This window comes from Mus musculus, chromosome 11 (assembly GCF_000001635.26).
Source record: "Mus musculus strain C57BL/6J chromosome 11, GRCm38.p6 C57BL/6J".
In the NCBI taxonomy this organism is placed as follows: domain Eukaryota; kingdom Metazoa; phylum Chordata; class Mammalia; order Rodentia; family Muridae; genus Mus; species Mus musculus.
This window is the reverse complement of record NC_000077.6, coordinates 113437657-113458699: the sequence shown is the minus strand read 5'-3', so window position 1 is coordinate 113458699 and position 21043 is coordinate 113437657. Positions and strand designations below refer to the sequence as shown.

The 21043-nt window shown below is 47.4% G+C and overlaps 1 protein-coding gene across 31 annotated transcripts in view; it reads left to right on the top strand.

Moving 5' to 3' along the window:
* Slc39a11 (solute carrier family 39 (metal ion transporter), member 11) overlaps positions 1-21043 on the top strand; it is a 405350-nt gene that overhangs the window by 191501 nt on the left and 192806 nt on the right. The gene's annotated exons all lie outside the window — the stretch shown is intronic.

Below are 21043 nucleotides of genomic sequence, written 5' to 3'. Positions count from 1 at the left end.
TGCTTTGCATTGCGTTCCATTCCGCTTGCTTCTTTGAAGGCCTCCTCTGTTGGGATTAGAGGAGGAAAGCAGCCCTTCACATCCAAATCTAAATCCGTCGTTTCCAAGGGCCATGCTTTGGAGGGCTGGGGCACTCTGGAGCTGTATATGGAGGGACTTACCAAGGGTTCTGAAACAGAAGCAAGTCTCAGCACCGCTGGTACCTCTGTCCTAAGTGAGGAGGGAAGGCAGGCGTCATGGAGGACGGGGTGGACAGAGGACGTGTGTGTGTGTGTGTGTGTGTGTGTGTGTGTGTGTGTGTAAGATGCTCCCTTACAACAGACATGGCTCTGGGAACCTCCGTTCTCCTCCTCAGGAGGCAGGGCTCACCTGCTGGGCTCATAGTACCTCGGCAGGCCTTGTCAAAGTTTGGTCCAGTCAGCCTTAGTAATGAGGAAGTGAGGAAGACTCTGTGGCCATTTACATGGGACCTCTGCCCTCAAGGAGACTCAGATCTCCCTGGAAAACAAGTGGGACCGTTGGCCTATGTAAGTTTTTTGAAGTGAGTCTGAGTTTCCTCAGAGCTCAGCACACAGTCAGACTCCACATCCACAGTGCCTCCTGTCTCCTGCTTCCCCATCCCACCCATCCCTGTCCTCCCCGAGGCATCAATGTCCGTTCACTTAGCTTTAGCCAGAAGCCATACACCATGATCTGGATCATCGCTGAGAAGGTTCAGGTGTACCTTGGTCATAAAAAAATAAAAACCCTTAAGATTATAAATGGTCAGATTCCAAGCTTCATGGACACTTTAAGACTATGCAGTTGTCTGGGAGATAAGAGGTATTTATAAGATTCATAAAATGTGTTTTAAATCTAGCTCTGGAGGTGTTTGCCTTTAATCCCAGCACTTGGGAGGCAGAGACCAGGGGATCTCTGTGATTTCGAAGTCAGCCTAGTCTACATAGCAAGTTCAAGGCCAGACAGGAATATATAGCATGACTCTGTTTTGAAACTTATTTTAATTTAAAATATATAAACAGCTCCATTCTTCTTGCCCATAGTTCCCTGAGTTATAGAAAATGCATAGTTTTCTAACTACTCCATAGTGGGTAGAAGACAGTCCCAACACCTTCCCAAATTACCTTTGGACACAGAGGGAGTCAACCCCAGCCACTTCTTTAACCCTCGTTTCTGGGGTTTTGCTCCTCCCAGAACGCCATGTGGAATCTTGCAGCCTTCGCATTAAAGGTATGTTTGTGTTCCTATTGCAGTTCCCAGACCTCTTTATCAGCATCGTGGCTGAACCCCTTTGGCAGATCTGTGGCTTTCATTCCTTTTTTCCCCAGTCTCTAGGTTACCTTTGTTTGTTTGTTTGTTTGTTTGTTTGTTTTGTTTTGTTTTTTCGAGACAGGGTTTCTCTGTGTAGCCCTGGCTGTCCTGGAACTCACTCTGTAGACCAGGCTGGCCTCGAACTCAGAAATCCTCCTGCCTCTGCTTCCCATGTGCTGGGATTAAAGGCATGTGCCACCATTGCCCGGCTTAGGTTACCTTTTTATTCTCTGAACAATTCTTTGGGCTGGGGAGAGGGAAAGCTGTTAATTCTGATCACGTCCAAATTAGCAGTGTTTCCAAATTATTCATATAGTGTCATATGTAGCAATCCTTTGTTTAACTCAGGGCCACCAAGATTTCCTCCTATGTTTTCCTCTTGGTCAGTGTTTATTGTACCCAGTCTGGAATCAGCTGGGAAGAGTTTCAATGAGGGACTGACTAGATTAGGTTGGCCTTGGGGCATATCTGTAGGGGGTTGTCTTAATTGCACTAATGGAGGTGGGAACAGCCGCCCACAGTGGACACAATCCCCTAGGCAGGGGATCCTGGACTGTCTTGGTAGAACGAGTGAGCTGAGCACCTGAATGCAAGCATCCATTACTCTGTTCTCTGGCCAAGCACCCAATGTGGCCGTGTGCCTTAAGATCTTGATGCTTCCCTTCCCTTCTCCCCCCTGATAGATTGAAACTTGCGCCTGTGACCTGAAATAAACCATCTTTTCCCTTAGGTCACTTCTGTGAGAGGAATCTGTCACAGCAACAGAAAAGAAACGAACATAGTTTATGCTCCATCTTGAGCGACCTCTTTGGTTAAAGAGTTATATTATTTTTAATGATCTGTCTATGTGTGACTATGTATGTATGTATGTATGTATGTGCACCTAAGTGCAGGTGTGCTGCAGACCAGTAGAGGGCATCAGGTTCCTTGCAGCTAGAGTTACAGGTGTTGTGAGCTACTTGGCATGGGTGCTGGGAACTGAACTTGGCCCTCTAGAAGGGCAATGTGCACTCTTTTTCACCAAGACATCTCTCCAGCCAATTCAAATGCTTTTTAAAATAGTGTTGGGTGCAGCAATTTCTTTCTCATACAGATACTCAGCTTCCCCAGCACCAGGTGTTCCAACTCTTCTTTCACTATGGATTGATTGTGTGTGTGTGTGCACTCGAGCGTGCACGAATGTGCGTGCACATGTGCCTCCACACACGTGTGCTCTTGTGAAATGCAATTGGCCATATTTGTGTAGCTCTGATTTTGGATTCTTTGTTCCGATTAATTTATGTGTCCATATCCTCTCCAAATTCCCTCTTCCTTTGATATTGGAGCTTTATAGTACTTTTGAAATCAGATATTGATGACCTGTCTCAAAATTATTATGTCTATACCATTTGCTTTGTCATCATATACAAATTTAGATTTAGTTTACCAATATCTACAAAAAAAATTCCTGGAGAGATTTCGGTTTGGATTCCATTGACTTCATTAACTAACCTAAAGAAAATGGAATCTTTAGAATATTGAGTCTTTCATTTACGAATCCTGTGTCTTTGAAGTATATCGTTTCCTTCCATTTTCTCATGCTTCCTCTGAGCGCTTTTGTGGGGTTTGTTTGTTGTTTTTATTTTTGTTTTCGGTTTGTTTGTTTGTTTTTGTTTTTGTTTTCTGCATCTGCAAGCTACAAGTTTGGTTAGCTTTATATCTCTATGGCCCTAGAGACATAGAGATAAATAAAATAAATAGCAATATATTTTAAACTTCAGTTGTTCATTGCTAGTGTGTTGCAACCTAACTGACTTTTATGTATCCTAGAAACCTGATATGCTCATGTGTTAGTTGTAAGAAATGTATTGTTGTGTTGTTGGGCATTTTCTGTGTCATGTCTATGTAGTGTAGTTTCATTTTTTTCTTCTTCTGATGTTTAGAAGCTTTTCTTGCTTTATTGCAATGGCTAAGGCTTCTAGTGGGATATTAGATGGTAGAGTTAAAAGGAGTCAATCCTCCCAATAGAAAGGACTCATCCCTGCCCTATTGTTACAAAGTTACAAAAGTGCTGTTCTCTGTAGGGGTTTAGTACATAATTAGATACATGTCTGAAGCACCCCAGAGCTCATTCCTGAAAGTTGTCAGGATGCGCAGATGGTATCAAGTTGGAAAGGGTCATAGGTTCAGACATAATGGGATAGGGTTAGGAATTGGTCCTTTAGCAGTTGCTTGACCTTGGAGTTTCTGAGAAAATTGGCTAAGTTACTACATAGGAGACTTGTAGGATAAAGGCTATTTTATTGTAGGCCCTCAATAAGTATTGTTTTTGTTTGTTTGAACAATAATAAAGATTGGGAGCGATCCCAGGAAGCTTGGGTGTGAGATTGCTCTGGTCTAGGCTGCTTGAATGGGAAACCATGGAGAACTATGGGTCTGAAGGTGGATTCTTCAGTCGCTGAGCATATTGGTGTCAGCAGTCCTTTTGAGCTACTCTGAGAGCTGAGTCATTCAGGGATAGAATCTTCACATTCAAAAATCAACAGACTACTACTACTACTACTACTACTACTTCTTCTTCTTCTTCTTCTTCTTCTTCTTCTTCTTCTTCTGCTTCTTCTTCTTCTTTATCATCTATTTATTTTATGTATATGAGTATACTGCCTTCAGACACACCAGAAGAGGGCATCAGATACCATTACAGATGGCTGTGAGCCACCATATGGTTGCTGGGAATTGAGCTCAGGACCTCTGAAAGAGCAGACAGTGTTCTTAACCTCTGAGCCATCTCTCCAGCCCAAGGCTGGACTTCTCTGCAGAGAAATCAATCCCTAAAATAGATGCAAAGAATCATGAACGACTGGGCGGTAGAACACATCTGTGTGTGTGTGTGTGTGTGTGTGTGTGTGAGAGAGAGAGAGAGAGAGAGAGAGAGAGAGAGAGAGAAGAGCAGGAGGAAGAGTGAGGGCTTGTGATTGTAACGGAAATGCATGGCTCACTAGTGTACAGGCTAACTTTGTTCTAGCTTCCCTTTTCCACGGCCCAGGAGACAAGGCAAGGCCTTGAAGTAGAGGATGGCCAGGACCTTACGGGGAGTTTCCTCCGAGTGGCATGAGAGTCAGGGTTGAGTAACTTTCTGCTCCGAGATGCCTCAGCCACAAGCCTGCCAAGGACATCTGTGGGAATGGCAGTGTCCAGGAGCCTGTGGCCACCAAACCTCCTGTGTCTCTGGAGCACACAGGAGAAAGGCTCAGGTAACATTACAGTTTAGGGCAACAGATGAACAAAGGTGGTTTCCGGCGTTGATCTTGGGGTGTGGGAGTAGAAAGTCGACTACAGCATTTTGCTAGGCAGTCTTCCAGGTGAGCATGTAGATGCAGAAGCAGGCGTAGGGACTGGGGACATTGGCTACTTCCCTTGCTCTTGCCTTTCAGCAGGGGGTTGCCATAGTAACTGTAACCTTTACTGTCTTCTTCTAGGTCCACCGGCACTCCTTGACTTGTTGGCTAATTTTCTCTTACTCCTTTCGAGTTTTGGCATATCTTACCTCTTTTTTCTTCACCCCTCTTGGGCCCCCTCGCTTCTTGGAGCCCCTTCTTTCTATGCTGAACCCCTCAGTGATCTGCCTCCCTCCCCTTCTTCCTGTGGTTGGCATGAAGTCTCCTAGCCTCTTCCTCACTTCTGAGCACTTCAGCTCCCTGGAGGACCCTTTTGGACTCTGGCGGGCTGCAGTGGGGACATTTTTCTGCCCCAGTGGTGCCACAACACTAGTGATACTAGTAACTGGAAAAGCCCTCTGGAGGCATTTTCTTCTCCCTCCGAATAGAGATCTACAGGGGTGGATGCCACCCTAGAGTACCCTCCCCTCTTTCTGGAAAATTCAATCTGGGTAAAGTCTCCTCCAGGCCCTTGCTTTGGGCTGGCTTTCCAGAGCAGAAGCCCATTAGCCTACAGTGCTAATTAAACGTATCCTAGCGGTGTGTCTCAGGCCTGCCATTCACTGGATACCAGTGAGGAGCCTGAATCTCCAAGAGATTTGTTACAGAAGGGGAGCCTCGCTTTGAAGCCGCCCTTCCCAGTGCCTTGGTGACAATATTTCATCTGCACGGCATCCAGCCCTACTTGATTAGAGTCATTAACCACCTACATGCCATACTGCTTGCTTTTCTCCCTTGTTGGTCTCGAGTGGGAATAGAGCACCCCCCCTCTCAGTTTCCCCCTTCTCACAGTCTTACATTCCAACATGGTCACCACCACTGTGTGGCCTTTGCGCTGTGTACCTGTCTGGGACTGGGGGAGAGGGGTAGGGTCAGGGATAATAACTGCCCTGCGTTGGAGGGTTCTCGTTATCTGGCCAAGACGTCAGGACCCTTCTTTCCCCGGGATTGCATCAAGCAGCCCTGAGGCGAGGCTCCAGCCGGTGGATGAAAGGCTTTGGGAGGCCAGGGCACAGGAAACGCGACAACCCAATGTAATTGAAAACGACTGTCTGAGAACTAGCAAGCTGGATGGGAATAACAAGCTGTCCCCTGGCTTCCCATCCAGCTTGCTGTTAGGAAGCCTAATGGCTGGTTTGTCACGCTGAAGGAAGGGGGCTACAGAAAGGCCAGCTTCGACTGTACATCTTGACCAATAGAATAGGACCTTTTTTTTTTTTTAAACCAAAGCTCCATTCTGAATGTCTGGTTAGGAGACTGTTTCCCATGTATCTCCTTCCTTCCTGCCTTTCATGCCCTTCTTTAATATCGTTGCCAAGTCATATAGCTCTCTGCGCCTCATTTCAGCAGCACATTGAGGCAGACAAATACTTGCCTTTCCCCCGCAGGGGACTCCTCAGTGCCATGCGTTAGACCCAGACATGCATTTTATTTTCTAAGCACCATGTTTTTTTAAAACTGATTAGCAGTTCGGTATTTACAGAGTGTATCTCAGAAATTAACCTTACGGTTTCTAAGGACTCCAAGACAGGCCCCCACCACGGGAAAGGGCGGACGGGCAGGTCCCTCTGTGCATGTCCGAGCCCTTCCATCTCCGTTTCTCTCCCCTTTATAGGAACACTGCTTCAAGCTTAAAATGGGAATTTCAGTATTTGAGACGTTTTGAGTTGAAAGGGAAGGTAGAGAAGATTCAGGTTGAATGGACATGCCAGTTGATCAAATAGACTTTAAGGTCTTCCAAGAATGTTCTGGTGTGTCTAGACACTCAAAAGTAGCTATTTACTTCTTTCTCACTTGGACTCTGTATGGGATGACTCCCTCCCCTTTCTTCTTAGAAACCCCCACCCCCTTCTCATTGGCAGCATTGTTGAGTCAAGGACCTGTGGCTAGTGACATTAAAGTTTAAATAGATGGCCAAGGATCTGCATATCTAAGCAGTCCTGGTCACGGTGTGGTCCTGCCTACCACTGACCCATCAGTATTTGGGCTTCTGTCTCATCCTGTAAGTTGTCAGACAAGTCCTTAGAACTGTGTGAACTCTCTTTCTGGGAGACACATTCCCACCCTGGCTGGCATCCTCTCTCATTTTCCCAGAGTGAGGTTCCTGGGGGAAATTCCCAGTTATTGGGGTCCACTGTTAGAATAGTCTGATGGCTTGAGAGACCCAGGTGTCTCTTTCAGACATCTTCCTATCTCCCAGGTAGGCCCCAAGAACAGAGACCAGGTAAGCTCTAGACACAGCTGTTGTCCAAAGTGTGGCTGGTTCAAAATAAAACTGTAGTTTTGATTTTCCCCCGCTGTTATTAACTTCAGTTAGATGACTCACAGATGGCGGAATTCACCCAGCATCTCTAGGGCATTCACATAGAGAAAATGTGCTCATGGCCACTTTACCAGGGAGGAGGGAGGGTTGAGAAGTCCCGGGGCTCGTGTGGGGCTCCAGGCTTTTGTGCTCATTGGGTTCTGCTCTGCCATGAGCTCCAGCATTGACTGCATCTGTCTGCTGTCACAGGCAGTGTGAGTCAGCTCCTCCTTAAGAACGGAACAGGCAAAGCTCAGTCGTCGGCATGGTGAGGAGTTATCTCGCTTTCAAATAAGCAGACGGACAGGTTGGCTCTAGCCTCCCACCTCACCCCGCTCCTCTTTCTGCCCCCTTGGTCCAGGGCTGGTAAAGCAGCTCTTGGTACGACATGCTCTGTGCCATGGTGAGGGACAGATTAAAAGAGCTGGTGGAAGTCTTTTAAGAATTCTGCCTGGCAGTTGGGGGGTGGTGCACACCTTTAATCCTGGCACTTAGGAGGCAGAGGCAGGTGGATCTTTGTGAGTTTGAGGCCAGCCTGGTCTACAGAGTTCCAGGACAGCCAAGGCTACACAGAGAAACCCTGTCTTGAAAATCAACCATAAAACCAAATAACAACAACAACAAAGAGAATTCGGCATGGCAAGACTTGGGATCTATCAGTTGGTAGAATGCTTGCAAGTTCAAGTCTGACCCAAACTGCACGAGCCCTTCTCTCTCTCTCTCTCTCTCTCTCTCTCTCTCTCTAATCATGCTGAGCTCTGGCATCTTTCTGTTCACTCTGTTCCCATTGTTCCCATTGTTCAGCGGAGTGAATGGCAGACACTGGCACTGTGCAGAGGAAAACACTTGGCTCATGAATCAGGTTGTAAAGATCTAGAGGGAAGGTTCACTACTGTCTCTCTGCCACAGGCACTCATGGTTGTTTCTCAGTTTTACGAGGCTGCTGGCCTAGACCAAACTGCTGTGCCCAAACAGCAGGATCAAACACAAATGGGGAAAAAGTCAAGGAGATGATTCCTTGTGATATTCTGCTGTGCTCATAGACTGGTGTCTTAGCCCTAAGTCACCAGAGAGGCTTCATCCAGCAGCTGATGGAAACAGACGCAGAGACCCACAGCCACACATTAGGCGGAGCTTGGGGAATCCTGCACATGAGAGGGAGGAGGAGTTATAGGGGTCAAGGACACCACAAGAAGCCCCACAGAATCAACTAAACTGGACCCTCGGGGACTCAATCCTTTGAGTCTGGCCCCTTTCTGAAGAGAAATGGAAGAGGAATGGATAGGGGAGGGGCTGACAGGGAAGGGACTGGGAGGAGATGAAGGAACGTTCCTTTTACCTTTGACCTTACACACACACACACACACACACACACACACACACACACACACACGCACACATGCGCATGCTATCCTGGCTAGTTAGTTCCTGTCAGCTTGAAGCAAACTACTGACTTCTGGGAAGAGGAACTCCGAATTGAGGAAATGCCTCCATCAGATTGGCTTGTAGGCAATCCTTTGGGGGTATTTTCTTGGTTAGTGATTGCTATTGAAGGGCCCAGCCCACCGTGAGGGTGACGCCCTTGGGCAGGTGATCCTAGGGTGTATATGAAAGAGTCTGAGTGAGACAGTAAGCAGCATTCTTCCTTGGGCTGTGATTTGAATGTAGAAAACAGACCCTTCCCTCCCCAAGTTGGATTTTGTTTTTAGTCTTTTTTTTTTATAGCAATAGAAAGCAAATAGAATGCATGCATGTGAGCATCCACTGTAGCCTGACCTCGCCTGATATTAGCCAGGTCTTTATTTTTCTATCTTTCTGCCTTCCTGTCAAGAAGAGTGACTTGGAAAATGCAGTCTTTATTAGGACTTCCATTGTTCTGATAAAACGCCATGACCCGAAGCAGCTTAGGAAGGAAAGTCTTGATTTCATCTTCCAGCCAGTGCATCACTCAGGAGAGTCAGGGCAGGAATTCAGGGCAGGAGCTGATGCAGAGGCCATGGAGGCGTGCTCCTTAACTGACTTGATCACCGCAGCTTCTCCGCTTGATTTCTTATAGCCCTTAGGACCACCAGCGTAGGGTTGGAACTGCCCAAAGTGGGCTAAGTACTTCCACATCTACCCTCAAGCAAGAAAATGCCCCACAGATTTGCCTACAGGCCAGTCTGTTGTAGCATTTTCTCAGTTGAGGCTCCCTCCTCCCACGTGACTCTAGCCTGTCTAGATGACCTAGAACCCAGCCAGCATAGAACCAGTCTGCTTTGGGGGTTTTGTTTCTGCTTTTTATAATTCTCTCCTATGCAAAAAACTAACCCCTCAGCTTGGCTCATGGGAACAGTTGTTTTCTGTTCTGGTATGAGATATTATCTGGTTCTAGGATTGAAAAAGAGGTCCTGGAAGAGCTTTAAATTGCTGTAATTTTGTCATTTGATTCATCCAAGAGGAGGTTGAGGGATGGCAAACAGCCACCTGCCGCTGTAAGTCTTCTTTCAACACCGACTAGAAGGGAGGGGAGAGCCAGCCATGCAGGTGCTCCCAGTAAAGCCTTGCATGTATCACCGTATTAATGGGAACTCAGGCGGACTGCTTAGGAATAATGGGCTTGTTTGGAAAACCCAGCTTTGTTTCAGCCTGGCTTTTCTCAAGTCAGCATCCCCTTACTCCCTTACTTCCTTAGGATCTCCTCAAGGTGGGAGCAGCACCCGAGCTTGTGAAGACAGCCAATGGGTTGGATGTGTTTGTCTCTTTCATGTCCCCTTTTCCCCTCTGTGGTGCACACATGTCCCATAACCAGGGCACATCCCAGCCCAACCCACCAAAACTTCCTTTGGTTCTTTTGTTGGTGAGATGGCCATATTTCAGGCCCAGTGAAGAACCATACACCTTTGTTTCTACATCCCTCTCTTGGCTCAGAGCACTGTCTGTCCCAGGTCATTAAATTCCACTTAAGCAGTTGTTTATTGCAGTGTGAGAAGGCTGGCTCTACAGTTGTTGTAAACGCCGATGCTCCCTAGAATGAAAAATATGAATTCGCTTCTGGGCATCTGGAAGCGTGTCTGAATTATTGCCCGGTCCTTCTGCAGTGTTTGATCGCTGGCTTTAATTACTTGTCTATTTCCCCCCAGTACAACTGATTGCTAGAATTTGTTGAGTTGTTTGTTCTCTTGGTTTTTTTGTTGTTGTTGTTTTTGTTTTGTTTTTAAATGATAATATCTCAATTTATCCCAGCCTACCCTTGAATCCCATTGTGTAAGGGAGGATGAATGACCTTGAACTTCTGATCTTCCAGCCTCTACCTCTTGAGTGCTTGGGATTGCAAGTAGGGGCTACCATGTCTGGTTCTGCACAGTGCTGGAGATCAAATTCCAGGCTCTGAGCATGCAAGGGAAGGCACTTTATCAACTGGGCTATACTCTTAAGTCTAGATCATTAAAGATTCTTATTCTATACTTGGTGTGGTGGTTTGAATAGGTATGACCCCCATAGACTCATGTATTTAAATACTTGGCACTATTAGGAGGTGTGGCCTTGTTGGAGGAAGTGTGTTACTGTGGGGGTGAACTTTGAGGTCACCTATACTCAAGCTCTGTCCAGTGTGGAAGCCAGTTTCCTCCTGCTGCCGTTGGATCAAGATGTAGAACACTCAGCTTCTTCTCCAGCACCACGTCTGCCTGGAAGTTGCCGTTCTTCCCACCATGATGATAGTGGATTAAACCTCTGAAACTGTAAGCCATCCCCAATGAACTGTTTTCCTTTATAAGAGTTGTCGTGGCCATGGTATCTCTTCACAGCAACGAAACCCTCATTAATACTGGGACTGGGGTATTGGTGGTAGACCTGACCATGGTTTTATTAGAAGGAGTGTGGATTTTGGGACTTTGGATCAATAAAGGAGTGGAAGGCTTTAAGTGGGGCTTAATGAGCCATTATAAGAGAAACACGGAAGACGGTGGTACTAAGGGTGATTTGAACTGTGGGAACCTGACTCAAGAGGTTTCAAAGGAGAAGAGCTTTAGCACGTTGCCTAGAGATTGTTCTTGTGATATTTCCGTGCTGAACGTGGCTGCCTTTTGCCCTTGTCTGAAGAGTCTGCCTGAGGTTAAAGTGAAGAGATTAATTGCACTGAGAAAGGAAATATCAAAATAGCCTAGAATAGACTGTGTCCTGTGGTTCACTCTTATGAAGAGCATTTTTGTTCAAATGCAGCAAACTGAGGAAGGAAAATACAAAATGTATGATTTAAGAGTTAAAAGTGCACCAAGGAGAAAGAGAAAGCATCCTGGAGAGCTGAGAAAGATAGGGAGTCCCTTCGTCGTACTAAGAAGGAAACTGATGAAGATGGATGGACCACAGCACGACGTTAAGTCCCAAGATGATGGAGTCAAACTTGTGGCTTACATAGGTTTGATCACATTCAAGGATTATTATACTTGTGCTTCAACCAGTCTAAATTGAATTCTTTAATGTTGTCTCACCATAACACAAAAAGCATGAACTTGTATTAATCATATATAATAGATTGATCATGCACTGTATTCACAGGAGGTTGGAAAACCATGCCATTTTCTGGAACTTAAGGTGTTGCATTATTTCATCAATCATTTGTTAAAAAAAATAAAAATAAAAATGTGAACCCTTCAGGTATAAACACCTTTAAAAAAAAGTGCACCAAGAGGTGTAATGAAGCTAAATCCTGTGTTCAAGGAGATAAACAGATTAAAGATATTAAATGGAATTATGGGAGTGGTGACCTCGGGGCAAGATCCCACCCTTCTAACAATGTTTGCTTTCCATCTTGTGAAAAGGATGTTGAAAAAGGGACCTTGTCACCTATTCTAAATTTACTATTGGCTTGCAGTTGCCCAAGGGGCAATTATGTCATGTTAGGTGTTATTATGACCGGGTTATTGTTTTTATTTGGACATAAGGAGCTTGATTATGTATCAGGTTGACAAGGGGTGGATTGTGATGGCTATTTTTGGTTGCCAACTTGACTATATCTGGAATGAACTACAATCCAGAAATGGAGGGTACACCTGTGACCTGGATCTTGAGACAGGAGGACAACATGCTTTTGATCCAGACTTTGAGACTGGAAGACACAGGCTTTTGAGCCCAATCAACACATGTCGTTAATTCAGATCCCGAGACGTAATGGCCATTCTTGTGAAGATCTACAATGAATAGAATTTTTTTTTAAAAGCTCGGGTTCAGGTGTGGTGGTACACTTCTTTAATCAGGAGACAGAGGCATGCAGATCTCTGAGGTGTAGGCCAGCCTGGTCTACGGAGCAAGTTTCAGAACAGCCAAGCTTAGGGAGTAAAAGAAATCATAGAAGACGGAGAGCTTGCGAAGATGTAATTGAACAGGGAGCCTTGTTCCAGCCCCAACAAGCAGCAGACCTTGGCAGCTTCAGCTGCATGGCTCTGGTTTTAGAATCAAGGATGGAATTGCCCTCTGTGAATAAGGAGGCCAGGGGTATGTCATGGGTGTCCCTGCACGGCGCGCTGAGAGGCCATTGTATGAAGTTGTGAAGGTGAAGCCTGGATTGCCTTGAGTACCCGAAGAGGTTAGAGATGTCAGAGCTGTGGGATTGCTGCCGAGGAAAGCTGCTAACCAGGAGCAGAACCATCCCGAGAGAAAGAAATGTGCCGCAGTCAACAAAGCTGAAAGGAGTCGGCGATCTGAAGACCGTTCTGACATCAGACAAGGAGATGCGGAGTTTGGAGTTTGCCCAGCTGTCACTGGGCTCCCTCCGCTGTGTTTTGGAACAGTCATGTATATCCTGTGCCGTGATATGTTGGAAGTATGTGATCTGTTTTGTTTTTGCTTTTATTATTATTTTGATTTTATAAGGGATTGCCGTTAAGAAGAGATTGCATGAATCTTAGAGCAGACTTTGAACTTCGGACCTTTGAGCATTGTCGAGACTGTGCTATACGATGGGGATTTTTGAAGTTGAACTAAATGCATTTTGCATTATGTTATGGCTACAAGCCTATGGGGGCCAGGGAGTGGGATGCGGTGGTTTAACCCCAATAGACTCATGTGTTTGAATGCTTGGCTTGTAGGGAGTGGCACTCTTAGGAGGTGTGGTCTTGTTGAATGAAGTACATCACTGTGGGGGTGGCCTTTGAGGTCCTATGCTTAAGCTCCACTCAATGTGGAAGCCAGTATCCTTTTGCTGCCCTTGGATCAAGATGTAGAACTCCCAATTCCTTCTCCAGCACCACATCTGCCTGGATGCTCTCATGCTTTCCACCATGATGATAATGGACTGAACCTCTGCACCTGTAAGCCAGCCCCAAAGAAATGTTTTCTTTTATCAGACACGCCTTAGCTATGGTATCTCTTCACAGCAATGAAACCCTAACTAAGACAACTGGGCCTTTTGGTCTATAGCCCAGGAAATGAGTCTAGGCTGGGAGGTGCTGAGGGGCGGGCATTCACGTGGGTGGGGATTGTTAGAGCTCTTTACTTCTGGCTGTGTTCTTAATTAAACACTTGCATGCCTATTCATCATCTTGAACCAAGTGACTATTAAAGAGACAAATGGTGTTTAGATGTGGGGTTTGCGATGTGGGGAGAGAGGGAACAATCAGAGCCACGACCTTATCAGTCTCCTCAGGTCACGGTGAGATTTTGATTTTGTACTGAGAGTTCCATTAGGCCACCAAGGGTTTGAGCCTGGTCTGTCTGAAATTTTTTAAAGGATGACCTGGGCTCCATCACTGGAGATAGATCAAAGCAGGGCGAGCATCGACCTGTTCCCCTCACGCACTTTCTCAGAAGTCTAAAGTGCTTCTATGGTTCTGGCAACATCCAGCAAGCAGAGACAACCCAAGTTTGTAAAACGCTTCGTGAGAAGTCCCTTTGAACATGTCCGCAGCATCCAATTTTACTGAAGCCGCTCTCACTCCCAAAATAGAATCCAATCCAAGCCCCGGCTTGCAACCCACTTCTGCTTCGCCGAAATGTCATTCAGAGCAGCGAAACTCAACAGCAACTAAAGTCTGGGGAGAGTTCCTTGAGATCCCCCGCAGCTGGACTTGGCCCTGACCGCTGGGTGTTCTCGAAATCATTTTCAGCTCCGTCCTGCATTCCCAACAGGGCACGGAGGTGTCACAGGCACCAGGTCTCCCTGAAACTCTGACTTGTCACAGTCAGAGGGCTCCGGGCTGCTCTCTATGTAAGTTGCAAGGTTTTGACCTTTTTTTTTTTCCTTCTAGAAAGCAGAACCGTTTCTATCTCCCACTGCCCCGTGGTTGGGGTGTCTTGCCAGAAGTGTGTCCAATTGTCACGCCTGTGGCCATGGTCCACGTCCCTCTCCTTTCTTTCTCTTTTTTCTCTCTTCACTTTAATGACCACTGGAAGAGAGGTGTTCTGAGGTAACCCACCCCATTTCCTCCAGATAACCCACCCATTTCCCTGCCTCCTCCTCTTCCCTACCCTACCTCTCTCCCTCCTCTTTTTCCCCCTCCATTGTTTTAAAAAATATTTTAAAACTAATTTATTTGTGTGTGTGTGTGTGTGTGTGCTCGCTCACGTGTGTGTGTATACACTCATGTGTATGTGCCCATGAAGAGGGTGATGGGTCCCCAGAGCTAGAGCTACGGGTGGTTGGGAGTGGGTTGTAAGGCATGATCCTCAGGTTTGTGTTTGTACAAACTGAAGGCAGAGTCTAGGAGAGCTGAGGTTGTAGAAAGGCGCATTCCTTCTTTGTCCTTAAGGCCAGCTGTCACCCAATCACCAGCTCTGTCCCCATACACAGCTTCTGGGCTGAGGGCCACACCTTTAGGGGACGCTTAAGATCCAAACTCTAGCAACAGATTTGTGGGATCCAGTCATTGATGTGAGGAGAAAGCTGGCAAAGGCGCCCTGGGTATGACTCTTGAGCGCACCAGTAGTGGATCTGTTTAGCCCTCTACCCTCATCCCTCCACTTTCTATAAGGATAGGGTTTTGTGAGGATGGCAAGTCAAGGGGAAATGTATGCAGATGCAGGTCATTTTTTAAGGAAGTAAAAACACATCTGGGCTACTTCTATGGTGTAGGGCTTGAGTGTCCCCCAGAGGTTCGTGTGCTATGCCTAAGGTGCCAGTGGGGTATGGTCAGACCTTCAGGATGTGGAGCCCAGAGGAACAAAGTGAAGTCATTGGGGTGTGACCCCTTTCACCTCTTCATGAGGTGAAAATGTCTCTCTCCTACATGGTTGGTTCCATTGTCATGTGCAGTGTGCCACAGACCTGAGGTGACCATAGAGCAAAACCTCTGAAAACCGTAAGCCAGGATATGAGTACACTGTAGCTGTATAGATGGTTGTGAGCCTTCATGTGGTTGTTGGGAATTGAATTTTTTAGGACCTCTGCTCGCTCCGGTCAACTCTGCTCGCTCCAGCCCAAAAGATTTATTTATTAGTATACATAAGTACACTGTAGATGTCTTTAGATGCACCAGAAGACGGCGTCAGATCTTATTACGGGTGGTTGTGAGCCACCGTGTGGTTGCTGGGATTTGAACTCAGGACCTTTGGAAGAGCAGTCAGTGCTCTTACCCACCTAGCCATCTCTCCAGCCCCATTTTTCCTTCTTTTAGCCTTGATTTTCTCAGGCAACTTGTCATAGCCACAGAAAGCTGACCAGCATAGGTTTCAGATCAAGGGTATTCACGTTGGATGTAGGCCTTGGACACTTATCACCTGGTTTAATACCCTTTGTTACGATCGAAGGCGTAAGTTCCCCAGTGGAGGAGGATGGCCTGGTCACAGATGGTCTGGTTCCCCAGTAGAGGAGTGGCAGGTCCAAGATGCCCTGGTGCACCTGACTTCAGCCCTGTTGCTCGCTCCCTTTCCTTTTGCTCTGCACCTGCAGCTAACACTCCTAGTGAGTCTGGGTCTGCAGGCCTCATTGGCCATAGCCCATTCCTTGGCCACCTGCTACACCTTCTTGGTAAAGGTAGGTGGTGATAATTGTGGAGAGGAAAGGCCAGCCAGATCAGAGGGACTGACTGGCTCAAGAGTATCTAGCGGAGCGGCTGGAGAGATGGTTTGCTCTGTCCAAGTGTGAGGACCTGAGTTCAGGTCCCAGGAGCTACCTAGCAAACCAGGTATAGTGCCATGCACATCTGTGACCCCAACACTGTGGGGCGTTGGAGACGAGAGGATTTCTTGGGGTTGCCTGTTGTCTACCTAGCTGAAAACCACGTTAGCTCCAGGTTTAGGGAGAGACCTGGCCTCAGAAGGAATTAGGAGGAGAGAGAGAGAAGGGGACTCCGACTGCTCCCCTCTCAGTTCCATACACACATGTACACATAACGCATACGCCATATGCACCTAGACTGCATTCCCACACTCACACCCACGGGTTGTTTTTTTTTTAAGTATATATAAAAATACATACTGGAGAAGATCCCTTAGGCTGTCACGTGGCATGCCTGTGGAGAACTCATTTGGACTGTGGGCACGTTGCAATTCTTTCACATCATGGCGGTTCAAGCCCATTTCCTCCCTTTCGGTCTCGGCCTTGTGAAAAGCTTCCTCGTGGATGGCCACCAGCTCTTTCACCAGCTCTTTCAGTTGTAAGGCCAGTGAAGTTTTATTTTGAAGTCTTCGTTCTCCTCTTTCTCCTTCACTAGGCTGTGGGGTTTCTCTCCACAGTGGGGTGCTCCACTCGGCTGTGGGGTTGCTCGCCACGGTGGGGTGCTCTCCACCGTGGGGTGCTCCACTGGGCTGTGGGGTTGCCTGCCATTCCTTACTTGCCCTTGGTGCTCCCATGGCCTGACTCCTCCCCCCACGCCCCCCCCCCCAAATCTGGCTCTTCCAATTCACAGCTTCTCCCAGATGCGTTTCAGTTGAAAATATTTCTCCATGAGATAAAGCCTGGCTTTCCTGGTCTCTGGAGCCGGAGCCTGCCCTGATGGTATCCTTCCAGCAGCTGCTGCAGAGAGAATGATTTGAAAACTTCTAGCAGGAAGTGGGCTGGGGAGCCTATATTGCACATCCTTGAACATTTGGATTGTGGGGAGCAGACCAAAGAAGCCTTTGGTCCTCTCTAGCAGCCCTGTTTTCTGTGCACTGGCCAAAGCATCATTGGGAATATGGACCTGTTTTCTCCTTTGAAGTCCTTTACTGAGAACTGAGTGACATTTTTTTCCTGGGAGACACAGACAAACATCTAATGACCCTAGATAGGAAACGAGTGATAGATCCAAGCAATGATACTCCGAAAGGCAAGTTCAAGGAACCTGTGAGTTTATCGGGTCTCCTTGCAAGGGTGAGTGAGAGATTAGTTACAGGGGCAGGATGACTCAAAGGCATCCCTGAGCCCACTCCCAGCCCCAAGCATGGGAGGTACCTCTTAAAAGCTGGAGCTCTGGTGTTTACTGTAGGACTTTAGGTGGCTCAACACGGCACAGAGTCTCTTCCAGGCAGCTCAACTGGTCTGTGCTTCTCCAGCAGCTCTGCTGGTATGTGTCCTGTCCAGCGATCCTTACTGCCTGTAAAACCTTGAGGAGGGAGGGGCTTTGTGTATCTCATCAGTTTCAGGGACTTTCTGAGACTTGTGAGTCGTTTGTTTCCCAAGTCTTAAGGAGTGTCTTTCCAGGATGGAATATTTTAACTCAGAGGAAGTTGCCATACAACACCAAGCAGGTACTGAGGTCAGAGGTCTCAGGTCACTGAGGGCAGAGTAGGCAGCCCTTGACAATACAGAAATGACCTTAACTACACAGATGATCTTTTCCCTAATTCCATTACCCTCTCCAAGTTCTCATGCCCCTCTTTAATTTGCAGATGTTCTGAAAAACGTTGATCCCATCTCAGGGTTAAGAAATATCCTGCATGTGTATGTCTGTCTCTGTCTGTCTCTCTGTCTCTGTCTGTCTCTCTTTGTCTCTCTCTCTCTCTCTCTCTCTCTCTCTCTCTCTCTGTATGTGTGTGTGTGTGTGTGTGTGTGTGTGTATGTGTGTGTGTGTGTGTGTAACGAAGAGTTTTCCCTTTCTTGACTGACAAACTGTCTGCTAGTGGTATGTAACTCTGCCTGGGCATGTTTGGTGAATCCCTCTTATGGCCTCACCATGAGTTGAGGTATGGAAGCTGTGGGGTCCCTCCTGGTAGAAGTCATACCTGGTAAACAGAAACTAAGATAATATCTGCATTCAGGAAGACAGCTTCAGTGGCCACAGGAAGGCCTTAGCCTACCCTTGAACTTGGCCTTTGGCCCATGTCTAATCTTTAGATTCCAGCCAAGACACTTTAGAAAGGAAGTGGATGAGGATTCCTGTAAAGGAGAGAAGCAGGACATATATCTGGTGGCCTTGGGATAGTGATGTCCTGGTGAAGTGGCAGCCAGGTCCACATGTGGCCATTTCTAGTTTAGAAAGCCTAGAAAATAGGATTAGAAAAGGAATGGAAGTTTCCTTGCACAGTGGAACTCTGTGGGACCAGCCTTCAGGACTCCCAGAAATGCAGGATGGATTTTGTTAGAGGGCAGAGACCTGCCTGTGAGAAAAGTGGTGGATGTATATGTTTATGTATGTGTTAATTGTAACGGAGTCCATTTCTCCCTTGCTGTCATAAGGTTTTGAGATTTTTCTTGTTTGCCTGTGTATGGCCATGCATGTTTCTGTGCACACACGTACAAAGGGCACGCTTGTCTGCATGCATCCACGTTCCACCTCTGTGAATGTGGCTGACAATATGCCGTGTCTCAGAGATTACAAAAACTGTGGAGATTAATGGGGCACTCAGAGGCAGTTAACTCCAGAGCTGGCTCACTGACTGAGCAGAAATTCCCATTGTTCTGAAGACAAGCTGCTCCCACTTGATCCCCTCTCAAGAAACAAAAGCCTCCTTTGTGTGCGCCTGTGTTCCTAGGCAAGGGCAGACGTGTGGACGTGTGTCGCAGTAGACAGCACTAGACGCGGACAGATGGTGGTGTGGGTGTGAGTGGCTGGCTCCTGTCTACACAAAGGGAAAAGGGCGGGTTTTTGAAAAATGTCTACTTAGCAGAGTTTTTATTTTCGTGGATTCAGGGACATTTTAGTTAAAGGTGTGAATCCAGGAGCTGTGGGGTGTGAGCTGATGCCGGCTGACGGGCGCGTGGGACCATCTGGGCTGCATGGCGTGTGGTTACTGTCAGCCTGGCTCAACTCTGCCCACTGCCAGGATTAACAAGGGGCCGGCACATGAGTGTAGCACACAGGGAAGGTTGTGAGTGTAACACACGTGGAAGGTGGTGGGGTGGGTAGAGGGAGGTCGGTAGGAGTGAGCTGAGCCAGAGGGTCTCATATGTACCCAGGGGACTTTTAACTTACAGGGAAGACCGAGTGGGCACAGGGAGAGAGGGGCCTGTGCTGTGAAAAGGAGAATTTGTGACTTAGATGTCACACACCATGGTAGGTAGGGCCAGAGGAAATCGGCAGGAGGCAGAAGTCAAGACTGCCAGGAAAGTCAGAGTGTGGGCTCCCCTGGAGAAGGAGGTTCCAGTGGGGCTGGAGAGATGCTCTGCAGACAAGCTCCTAAGCTCTTCCAAGCACTCCGGTCGGATGGCTCACAACCGCCTATAACCCCATTTGCAGGGCACTTGTCTCCCTCTTCTGGTTTTGCAGGCGCCCTCACACATGTGCCCATAATCCACACATACATATACATGATTAAAGATTAAAAGCTGTGCTTACAAACAGGAGCATAACATGGCTGTCCTCTGAGAGGCCCTACCAGCAGCTGACTGAGAGAGATGCAGAGACTTAGAGCCAACCATTAGCCTGGAGTTGGGGACCCTTATGGAAGTACGAGGGGAAGGATTGGAGGAGCTGAAGGGGGTGGGTGGCAACCCCAACCCCATAGGAATGCCAACAATCTCAACTAACCCAGCCCCCTGGGAGCTCCCAGAGACCAACCAAAGAGCATACATGGTCTGGTCAGAGGCCCCTGGCACATAGATAGCAGATGACTGCCTGATCTGGCCTCGGTGGGAGAAGATGTGCCTAACTCTCCAGAGACTTGAGGCCCCAGAGAAAGGGGATGTCTGGGGTCGGGGGCACAGAGGGGAGCACCCTCTCAGAGGCAAAGGGGAGGGGGAATGGGATGAAGAACTATAGGAGGGGGATCAAGAGAGGGGCCAATGTCTGGAATGTAGATAAATAAAATAATTACATTTTTTAAAAAAGAAGCAAAATGGGTGTGTGTGCGCGCGCACGCAGTGGACAGCATAGGACAGGCCATTGTTACTGGTTCTGCTCGCTGTGAGCTGTAGCTCTGGCCCTACCTGCCTGGGGTCAGCACTGCATTACTGAGGACATGGCTGGACATGGCTGAGGCGCACACGAGAGACACACCCTTAAGACTCTCTGTCCTCTTAACTCTCTTCAGGAGGTTTAGCTCGCCATGGAAAGGGGCAGTACCTACACCCTAAATCTATAAGAGCTCACATATGTTAAAATGCGTTAAGACTGGATATAAAAATAGTAATATTAACTAGTGCCCATGATTGGGGATGACAGTAAGTTCTTGAGGTTGTGCAACAAAGAAAAAATGGACGCTCAGGTTCAGGCAGCAAAACATCCACAGATGGAATGAAAATTCATTTTTTTTCTCCTTCAAGAGAATTAAATTCCAAAATCTAGGGAGCAACTGGCCTGCTTTAAAACCCAAACAGACCTACCATGAGCAAGAGAGAGGCTCAGGCGCTCACACTGGTGTGTGGGGTTCGAATCCTTCTCCAAACCCCACTTCTCAGCGGCTTCCTATTTACACTTCCCAGTGCTGCTGTGCAGACCCTTGGACATTTGAAGTCTTCCCTCATGGAAGGGACCCGGGGGACATCTGAGGAATACATACTCGAGGATTCCTCTGATTGTCCTAGTTGCTGGAGAAATGGCACACCAGACTGTCATGCAGTGGTGGTCTCCATGTCACGTTCATTGCCCCCAACCTCATGGATCCATCGTGAAAGGTCTCAAACCTGGGCCACGCACAGTCTCCGTGTGCTTCCAGAGATGACTAGTCCACATATTTTCCT